Source organism: Equus przewalskii, chromosome 1 (assembly GCF_037783145.1).
Source record: "Equus przewalskii isolate Varuska chromosome 1, EquPr2, whole genome shotgun sequence".
NCBI lineage: Eukaryota > Metazoa > Chordata > Mammalia > Perissodactyla > Equidae > Equus > Equus przewalskii.
The window spans coordinates 184,823,106-184,834,027 of record NC_091831.1 but is presented as its reverse complement, the minus strand read 5'-3'; the positions used below and the strand labels follow the sequence as shown (position 1 = coordinate 184,834,027).

Sequence of the window (10,922 nt, the reverse complement as noted above, 5' to 3'; positions counted from 1 at the left end):
TCTCCACTGCTCCCTGCACTGCCTCTCCCTGCCCACGGTTGCCGCCCTGGAAGACCAAGACTGCGTGTCCTGTCACTCCTCTGCACAGTGTTGTTCTCTGTGGAAGGCACTCTACAGGCTGGATTCTGGGCCTCCATTTTGAGTTATGTTGGTTCAGGTTCTCTGCATGATGTGCACTGCATGCCACTAACAGACTGTTTTTCTCTTGTTAATCTAGCTTTTTGTTACGGGGCCTCAGCCAAGAACTCAGAGGGTAGAGGGAAGATTGGTTCCTCTCCTACACCCACAAACACTCCTGAGATTCAGGGGTGAGCCTGAGCACCTGGTCCAGACCAGAGATGTCAACCAAGGAGTCATCAGCACAGAGCTGTAGCTGAAACTGTCAGGATGAGCTGCCAGAAGCCCTGGAGAGCAGAGAGGGCTGAGGACTGAGTCTCAGGAAGCCTGGGTCTCACACACACGGGAGCAGGGAGAGCCATGGAAAAGTGGCTTTCATTAGAAAAGTGGTTGGAAGAGCAAAGAGGATGAGGCGTCCTGTTGTCCCAAAAGGCCGGGAGGAGTGGGCAGGAGAGGCAGGGTGGGGGTTGGGGTGACAGATCAGCATTTGGGTGGTAGAGCTCGAGAGGCTTCCCGGAAACGTTCTAGAAAGGCCACCTCTGAATGTGTGAAAGTGGGGAGTGAGGCAGACCTCGTACTCTCACAGACCAACATGCGGTCAAGCTGAGACAGGCTGCCTTGAGACCTCCGTGGACACTCCCATTCCTGTCTGCCTCTCCCCCCCACCCCATGAACCCCAGGCCGATCTGGTGTGTCTGAGACGCCCGCCGAGGCTGGGCCACTTCCCTTTGTCCACGTCTCTGAGAGCGGGTCCTCCTCTGGGGTGCCAGCAGGCGGGCAGGGCCGGGAGGTCAGGTTGCTCAGGGGACCTCTGGTCGTCTTGTCCAAGGCGTCGTCCTGCCTGGTGGGCTCCACGTGCAGCTTCCCTGGGGCCAGACTTCCTAGGGTTCCTGCCTGCAGACCACAGCCCCGGTGCTCGGCCTGCGAGCTGTGCAGAGGCGGGGGTAGTGAAATCCTGCAGGTTTGCCCTCATCCCATGCGGGCTCTCAGAGCGAGGACGTTTTCAGTAACATTCTGATTTGATGCAGTAACACAAGATTCTTTGCCTTCTGCTTCAAAGTCTTGCTGAACTATTCTGTGCTCAAATGACATGCAAAGTCCCAGGCAGTTCACAATGGGTCAATTTTGGGGGAAGTCAGACCTGGGTGAGGGTGGAGAACATTCATTCATTCATTCATTCATTCTGTTAAGAGGTTTTCACATGTTGAGGTATATGGGGTAAGTATTTGGGTTCAAAACTGATTCGGCTTGGACTAGAAAGCCTGGTGTATGCCTGTCAAACACATATTGTCCATCTGCTTATCCATTAAAGAATGCACCCTTCTGATAAGAACGCAGACTTCCCCTCCTACGCCCTGTTGGTGACGTCTGGATTAGTCCCTTTCCAACATCAGGGTCATGTTGACCTGCTGATTTGTGCTAAATACCTCTTTGAAAATGTATCCTGGGTGTGTTCACTGTATGTTCTTTTGTTCTAAAAAGATGTAAGACTGTGCTGAAACCCATGCTTCTCCGGAACACTTTCCTCCTTTCTGGAAAAGGCCTTCCCAGGTTATAATCCTCACACTAACTCAAGTAAACTCACCTTGTTTCTCTTATCTACAGAATGGTTATTGGTTATTCTGCGTCGATGTTTCATTCGGCAGGTCTTTATTTACCTGTTCTGGCCGATGGTAGACCTCTGGGATATAGTGATGATGAAGAGAGACCTGATCCTCATCTTCATGGAGTTTACAGCCCAACAGGAAGACAGAAAACAGTAACAAGGCAGAGGAGACAGAGATGAACAGCAAGGGCCTACTTTCCGTAGGGCCATCAGCAGAGGTATCTGGGAGGAGGCGACATTCAGGCTGCATCGTAAAATATGCGCTGGTACGGAACGTCCAAATGACAGAGGGGGCAGAGAAACCAGCGTGAGCACAAAAGCCCTCTAGCGGGGAGGGAGGGCCAACCAGTGTGTTGGGAAGGTGGAGGGTCTTGTGAGGAGGGAGTGAGGTGGGGAGGGCAGGGACCAGATTCTCTCCTCGGCCACACTCTAGCCAGGCCCCTCTGAGCCCCTTCCTCGACCTGGCCGAGACCAAACCTGTAAAGACCTGGAGGAACAATAACCTGGCCTCTGATAGCTCAGGTGCCCCCAGCCCCATGCCTGCTGGGCACATTCAAGGCTGCCAGGAAGACTGGCTGTTTCTTCCAGCCAATACCTGGGTGGGCCCGCAGGCCCTCCGAGTCTCTGGGAGGGCAGAACCCTCACCGATGGCTGCCAGCGGCAACACAGCAGGCCCAACCCAGGCCCAATTGCATCTACACTGACTGGCCCCCGGTAATTTTTCCCACCCTGACTGCGGTGGGCCCTCTGCCCCGCTCCTGACTCCCTCATTCGCCTCTACAAATCCGGGATCAGTTCAGTTCACGATGGACTCTTTCCTATAGCAAAAGTTATAGCTGATTAAAATGTGTCCTCACTGTTGTAGCTGGCGTCCAGCTTTGTTCATCTGTGACACATCAGCAGACCTCACAGGCTGTGGCAAGAAGCCTGGGTTTTATTGCAAGTGCAAGAGAGAGCCCTGGAAGGTTGTAACAGAGGCGACGAGCCGTGGCTTGGATCTAAGATGCTCCTGGCTGCCGTGGGGAACAGGTGCAGCTGGTGCAGGGGGAGGAGCTGGGAGGTGGAGGCCGAGCATCGGGAAGGCGAGCAGTCACGGTGACGGTCAGAGCTGTGCACACCATCTGCGTATTCTGAGGTCCACGAGGGTGCACGGCTGCCAATTGCCCTTGTCTCTTTTCAGTCATCCCTGTGGGTCACTGGGCGTCGTCCTGCGGACGCCTCGCCTCACACCCCCGTTTGTCACTGGCATTGCGGAAGAGCTGGAGAGCCACTAGGATGGAGAGACTCCAAGGCTGAGAGCGCCTGAGATGGATGCACAGTTGCTCAATCGGGACACCAGCCCGGCTCCGCACTGTGACTCTTGATTCAAACAGATCTTCCTGTTTTCCAGCGAGGTGCTGGTCCCAGGTCCTCTCCAGGCTCAGGGGACGCAGTTTCACACACGCGTTTCCTTTTACAGAGCTCCCTGGAGAATACTGTGAATGTGCGACTGCGTTGGGGTCTCATAATAAGGAGGAAAAATTTTGCTCTTTACACTTACCACCACCGAACACTTTGTTTCTCCTTATTTTTCCTGCCTGCTGGGCCTTCCTACTCCAGCCTTGCAGACGAAGGCAGCAGCCGCCTCCCAGGACTGGGTGTTCCGTCCCTGATGCTTGGGGCCGGGCACAGTGTTAGCCAGGGCCGAAGACAAGCCGTCTCTTGTCCCTTCCTCTCCAGCTGTAATCAATAGCCTCCTGGTGGCACTGCTGGACCTGGAGACCTGACCTCGTGGTCCCGCTAATGACTGTGCAGGAATAAATAATTTAGATTCTTAATGAGGGTTTGAGCTATTTCCCCAACGAACCCAACTTTCCGGCTACTGTAGGCCTCAGAGCTCAGCAGCGCGCATCTCTGAGACTACTGCCGTTTTCACACTCTTTCCTCACAGTCAGAAAGTATTTGGAATTTGGTTTTCAAGAAAAGTATCGATCTGCTCTGATGACGGGGCCCCTCGACGGCACGCCTGGGAAGGAAGTCCATTCCGAGCGTTGCTGGGGGAAGCAAGACGGCAGACCCAGACGTGAGCCCAACTCCTGCCTGGACCTCCCCCACACACGGCAGGAGACAAACCACAATTTATGGTTTCTGAGCCCATTATGACCTCTTTCTAGGGGTTGCACCGAAATTTGGGGAGCTTCTGCAGTGCCAAGGAGTGGGTGGCCGGGGCAGCTCGGTGTCCTCGCTGACCAGCTGCACGTTCTCGTTTCTGTCCAGTCTTTGGTGGCTGGTGCATGAGTCACTGCCATGCCGGCCCCATGTCCCCAGGTCTCCAGCTCTGTGCTGTGCCTCACTCAGTTGTTCACGACGTTTCACTGCTCTGTGCCATCTCGGCGACAAGACCTCCATCCGCAGGGCCTCTGGGGCCCAGGGACCACAGCCTGACCCTCTGCCGCAGCTTGTGACACTGAGCGACTCAGCCCCTGTGCCTGCATCAAAGACTGCCAACTGGAGCCCCACAGGTGGCCCTCAGACGTGTCTGCTTTGATCCATACTAATTAGTAAAAAGAAATAAAAATTAGAGCCAACGCATAAATCAGAAGATTTCACATATTTTGGATCCTCCTCCTATTTCTCTGAGCCCACAAATAGTCTTATATCACCTCAAAACTATGTCCCCGCAATATGGCTCAATGTGCCACTTTGAGCTCACTGTTTCCAGGTCTGCTCGCACCTTACTCTGTGTGGAGCCAGAGACCAGGCATCCCCTGGGCCCCGGCACCCCTTGGACTGTCTGTGACAAGGATCAGTTTAAAATTTTCCCATTGACCACAGACCAATACTTCTGTAAAATACGATAAAAATGTAACACCAGAAAATGAAATTAAAAAGATACACACTATACAAGCTCCACTTATTCTTAGTTTGAACAGAAAAAAAATTGCTCTGTCAAGTTTCTGTGTAAGTTTTTAAATGCGTACTTTCGGTTTCTGTACTTCATGCATTGTGGATCAATAACAGGGTAAGCATGGCCTGAACAATTCCCAGACTGCTCTGCCTCTGTGCTTTTGCTTATGCTGTTCCCTCCACCAGGAATGCTGTGCCCACGGCTGCCCACCCTCCTTCCTTCCCTCCCCCTTGTCAGGTTCATCTTGCAAAGGCATCCCCACCCTTCACGGCCCTTCAAAGGCCCCCTGTGCCGGGAGGCATCTTTCCTGCTCTGTGACCCCCTTGGAGGGCACTCCACTGTCACCCTCTTGGCCAGTGCTACAACCACGGTGTGCTTGTGTCCTCCAGCCGCCCCCACCCCCCATATCAAACTTCCGGGGCTCAAGAACCTTCTTTCCCACGGTGCTGACACAAAGCCTGTGCATGGTGAGCTCTCAACACACAGTTTCGGAGTAAGGACGTCGATAGAAGAAAGCAGCGAAGCCACAGGGCTGGTCACCGGCGTCAGCGGCAGAGATGGGAGCAAAACTTGCTCCCTGTTCTCTGCTTCACTCTCCTAGGCTCTCACAGATTTAGCCCTAAAAGCGAGGTGAGTCAGACAGAGACAGACAGATGCTGTGTGATCTCATTTATATGCAGAATCTGAAAAAGCCAAACTCATGAAAACAGAGTGGAGGATGGTGTTCCTGGGGGCGATGTTGTCTGAGGCTCAAACTTGCAATTAGTAGACAAGTGAGTTCTGGGATCCAATGACAGCACAGTGATTAAAGACAACAATACTGAGTCATAAACGTCAAAGCTGCCGGGAGACTAGATCTTAATTGTTCTCACTACGAAAGAGAAATGATGGTCACGTGACGCAATGGAGGTGTGAGTCAATCGTACTGCAAAATAGACAGCATCAAACCAAGGCGTGTGCACCATCAACTCACACAGCGTCACACATCAGTTATATTGCAGTTAAAAAACAAAACCAAAAAATCTTGAGCTCTATAATATAATCACAGAAAAATCTGATTAACACAAGAAAACCACAGATCGACTTATTGTTGCCAAATAAAACTTAGTCTGAATATCTTCCCTGAATTTGAATGAACGCTGGGGCTCCTTGAAGAAGCACAAGAAAAACCCTGGAATCAGGATCCACAAGGTCTTGCACCTGGTACACTTTCACCCAAGACTCAGTAATTCCTGATTCTGGCTTAAAAAGGGGGCACGGGAGGGCCCCCCGAGAATGAATGTGTGTCGTTAGGGGCTGCTGGGGGAGCTCCCCCGGAGTGGGAGACTGTTCTTGGAAAGGACCTGGAGCAACGAAGGGAGCAGTGCTGGGAGGGAGACTGAGGGTGCTGGAAAGTCTTGACCCCCATTCAGGCCTCCCTGCAGCTGAGGGAGCTCAGATTCTTTCCAGTTTTTGAAGCTTTAGGTTAATTTTTAAAATCAAGGAACACCAAGCCTTGTCAACATTGCGGTCTAATTAAGTGTTTAATATACACCAAATTACACTTTTAACACACACACGAACTGCATACATAGCCTCACCTGGAAATCAATCGAAGAGTCTGTTTGTGAGCCTGTGTGTTTGGGATTCAGCCAAGACGTGGGGGTTTGGGTGGGAGGGAGGAAGTCCCCCACACAGCTGGTGGTTTACAGCTGATGCCCCAAGATTTCGAGTATTTGCCCCCAGGTCCACCTCGGGAACCACTCGCAGCCATTTTCCCTCCACAGTCACACAGCCCCCGGCAACCTCCTTCATTCCTGTGGCTGTAATTGCACAAGTTTGCAGATGCTCACCCTGTCCCCTCGGGGCTGGCCGCCCTCCTGAATCCCAGATCCTTGTCCAGTCTTTGTACTCAGTGCCCACAGGACATTTCCAGGTGTGTGTCCTCTTGGCACCTCAACTCAGCATTTCCAAGAATAAAGCTTGCTCTTTCTTTGACTTTCCTATTCCCAAATCTCTGACTTCCGTGTGCCAGCTCCAGTTCCTCACTGTGACCAGTCATGCTGCCCCATTCTCTCTGCCCGGAACTCCCTCCGACCTCTGCTCCTCACTGCCCTCTGCCTGGGTCATGTCCACCCAGCCCTGAGGCCGGCTCTCAGAAGGCGGCCCCTGACCCCCCAAACAGGCTGGGCCCTGGTCACACGCTTTCATCAGAGTCTGCTCGGCCCTCCATTACTGACCGCCACGGTCTGGAGTTAATCAATGGTTTCCATCAATCGTTCCTTTCGTCAGTATTTCCACTGCCAAAGACAAGCTCACTGACAGCAGGGCCCGATTCCACCCTGTCCCCTCTCATCCCAGGGCCCAGTGTGTGGGACCCAGTGTATTGTCGGCACTTAATAAACACGTGCAACCAATGACTGAGTAAAGAATCGTCTCTCCTCTGCTTGAAGCCCTTCAAGTTGGCCGCCTTGGGGGTGAAGTCGCATCCTCAGCGTGTGTCTGAGGCCGTCCACCTCTGACGCCTCTCCGCACTCCTTCCCACCTCAGCTCGTCCGTCCTGGATGGCAAAGTGGATAAGAACCCGAGTTCTGAAACCGTATGGCCTGGGCTCAAACCCCGGCTCTGCCACTGGCTGGCTGTGTGTCCTGGAAGTTAGGAAAGCTTTCTGTGCCTCAGTTTCTGATCTGATAAAGGAGAATAATAATCGTGCTTGCCTGGCAGGCTTGTGAAGATTAACGTTAAATCCATGTATCATATGTGCACATACAGGTGTACATGTGTATAGATGAGTCCACGTGCATCACATATATTGCATATACACGCATGACGTGTGTGTACACACATATGCATGTTATTCATGTGTACATCTATGTGGTGGGGTTCAGCGTCCCTCCACGTGGGCAGCTTCCCTCCCTGCATCACTGCTCCACACCGTCATTTCTTGTCCATCCCTCCACTAGATGGTGAACTCCTGGGGCGGGGGTCTGGGTCTTACTGCTTTTGTGTCCCCAGGATCCAGCTCAGCGTCAGGGCACAGAGTAGCGCTCTAGAAAGATCTGTTGAAGAAGTACAACCAAAAACGTCTAAGGCAGAGCTGTGTGTACATATATTTGGGGGCCATGTCCCCGGGGAGACTGGGCCGCCCTCAGGGGAGGATGGAGGGCCCGGTGGAGGCCGTGGACAACAGGAGGAGCTCCCCTGTTTCCTGATGGCGGAGGGCCCAGGGTGAGCACAGGTGCATCCTGCTTCCCATGCGAGTGTCCCGGGCACCTCGAGCTGCTCTCATCTCCGCAGGGCGAGGGTTCGAGGCACAGACTCGCTCCTGATCTTGGAGGACAGCCGCTCTTCCCTGTGGTTTCCTGGGCTGTCCACAGGGCCCTGCCCCCAGCCCCACCCAGCGCTGTTCTGCTCTGGGCTGCAGCTGTTCTGACTGGGCAGTGTTCCTGCCCCTGTGGTTGCTAATTTTGAGCATCCGCCCTGACCCCTACCACACAGTCAGTCTAAAGGTGAGGTCGCTTCCTTTTCATCCCCACACTCACTGAAGATCAGCCATTCTGACTCTCCTGCACTCACACTTTACCTGCACTGCTGTTTTCTCAATATTTTTATTTAAGTCGACACGCCTGCTTTCGCTGCAGTTCGCAGGGCTGTACCCCTGCAGAAACGCCTTCGGTGGGACAATTCCTCCCACATCTACTGTTTCCCAACCTTTCAGGCAGTGAGTTGATTAAATTCAGAGGAAGAAATAGGTCAAATCCTCTGTTCCATAAAAACTAATTCCCTGCTCTGTCCCTGGAGGTGGGAAGCTCTCTTCCTCCTTTTCTCTGAGCACAGTCCTCTCTGCGGTCCACGGCTCTGTGTGCCGGGCAGACGCCCCCACACGCTCCAGGTCGATCTCTGGTCCCCTGGAGAGAACGCTGTCCCTGAGGGAGACGCACTGGACTTGGAGGCCCCTGGGTCCGCTGGGCCGTGGGCGCCATGTGGGGACCGCACTTCCTCAGGGCCCTCCACCCCTGTGCTCCGTGCACACTCTCTCCTTCGGGGACTCCAGCTATTTCACACCTTCTCATGAAGCCTAACCCACTCGTTCAGTCGCGCATCTCTCCCCAGGCTAGCCGCGTGCTCTGCGCTCACAGCCAGCACATCCCAAGCGGGACGCACCACTTTGATGGGGGAACAAAAAATTTTTCCTCCACCCTTCTAATTTCTCAGCTGGAGCCCCTCTTACAAAAGACAGATCAACAAGAGGAAAGCAAGCCCACGTTAGTTAACAGGTGACTTCGTGCACCTGGGAGACGCGAAGGGAAGATGTGGACTCTCCGGGAGGAGCTCAGGACTCAGGCTGGAAGACCATCTTCAGCAAAAGACAGAAAAGGGCGGGGTGGGGGGGCGGTCGAGGGGAAGTGACGGGAAAAGTCAGGAGAGGGATGCTCTTGTGCAGACCTGAGTCTGCCGGCGCCTTAGAATGAGAGGCCCGAGGTGTGGACGACGCCTCCTCTCACCTGTGTGGAGGGAGGCCCCTGGCGGAGGGAGAGCTCCTCCCTTACAGACGGGTAACTTCCGCTGGTTTCAGAGCTTCCCCTGTGTCTGCAGCTTCTCAAACTAATCCTCATGCCAAAGGGGGGTGTTTGGGGGGACGTATTTCCACTATTTCCACACTGAACCCTCTTGTTCTCTGGCATTTGCCCCCTCAGCTAACTGAACAGCGTCCACCGCAGCATCCAAGCCAGGAAGCCCCTCCTCCTCCTGCTGACGTTCAGGGGTAGCCAAGGTGCACGGATTCTGCCCCCTCGGTCCTCGAAGCCGCTTTCTTATGTGGGCCCCGCCCTATGGCTGCAACAACAGCTTCCCAGCTGGCTAGTCCTTCCTGCACCCACCTGCCGCTCTGCAGCTGCGGCGGAATTCTAAACGGCAGATCAAATCGTTAGCCCGTCCAGCCCGAGGCTAGGACTTTTGCAGGGGCCGCCTACCACCTCCAGATGAGTACCCGGCCCCAAACTTCCTCTCCTGCACCTTCCCAAAGCACGCGGAGGCTGGGAGCTCTCCTGACAGGGCTTGGCGGGCTCCTGGCCGCCCCTCCTGCCCAGTTGGGTGAGTTCTCGTCACCCCTTGAAGCCCAGCTCTGATGTCAACTGTGCGGGTCTCCCTGACTTTCCCCACATCTGACCAAGCCCAGCGCCGTCCTTGGTGCCCGTGCATGAGGGCTCCTCCCTCCGACAGTGGATGGGGCCGTCGCTCATGCTCCTGGGCCTGGGGCGGATGCTGCTGTCAAACCAGCACCACAGCAGCCTGCGGAGATCAACCCTTTTCCTGGCAGATGTAGGGGAGGAAAATTCCCCTCGACCCTCTGAGGGTCCCTGGCTGGTTCTGAAAAGTGCACTGACAAAGGAGAAAAGCATACGACTCTTTTGAGTTTTTGCCTGTACACAGGTGTCTCCGCAAGAGGTTGAAGAAGTGACCATAGCAGGAGCTTTGATACTTTTAGACAAAGAAACGAAAATCTGTGAAGGACTGATGAGGCAGGGGGTGGGCTGGGGCGGCCCCCTTCCTGAGTAGGAGGACAGGTGAGGCTCCCACGCTTTGTGCACAGAGTCGTCTGGGCCTCTCTGGTGTGACCCAGCAGAAGTCTGTGACTTCGCTTCTTCCGCATCTCTTCCTTCCTCTGTGAGATGTGGGGTCAGTCATCCGCCTGACAAGGCTCAGGGCGGAGTAGGTCTGTCTCCAGTAAGAGGAGAATTCATTTCCTGCCTTTGGGCAGAAAGGGGGAGCTTTTTCTGCACTTACTGCTCCTTATTGCCTTCAGCTCAAAACAACGTTTACATCAAAGAGGCATACAAATTTGGGGTGAGTATTCTGGTTTCCTTTGCAGGCTACTCATAGCCCCCAAACGTGAAGAGGAATAACCCCCCCCTCCCCGTTCACCCCTAGCACACGTGGAAGCCGGGAGGAGGAGGACCTGAGACACAAGTCACGGGGCACCGCTCTGCCCTCATCCATCCATCCACACTGGGCCTCAGACATCAACAACCACTGAGAAGCCGGGAACCCCAGCCCCCTGTCACCAACCCCCCACGGCTCACTGTCTAGTTAACGCATCCTTACTAGTCCGTCCCCTTCACTAGCATAACTTTACTAGTCCAGAGACTCTTGGCAAAAGCAAAGTTGCAAACCTTTCTTTCATTGTAGAAATTTCCGGAAGGTTTCATCAAGCCATCAGCAGACAGTGCACATTCCTGGACTCGCCTTACTCGCGGTGTCCACCAGTCCCACACTGTTTCACCGTAACCCTCGCCCAGTCCCAGGCAGGCCTCCCTACCCCAACAGGAAAAG

The 10,922-nt window shown here is 54.1% G+C and overlaps 1 long non-coding RNA gene across 1 annotated transcript; it reads left to right on the top strand.

Moving 5' to 3' along the window:
• The first annotated feature begins 1,309 nt into the window (after positions 1-1,309).
• LOC139085022 (uncharacterized) lies at positions 1,310-4,604 on the top strand. Its single transcript, XR_011542985.1, has 4 exons — positions 1,310-1,668; positions 1,764-1,989; positions 2,589-2,752; positions 2,904-4,604. It is a non-coding gene; the product is annotated as an uncharacterized lncRNA (long non-coding RNA).
• Positions 4,605-10,922: the final 6,318 nt, after the last annotated feature.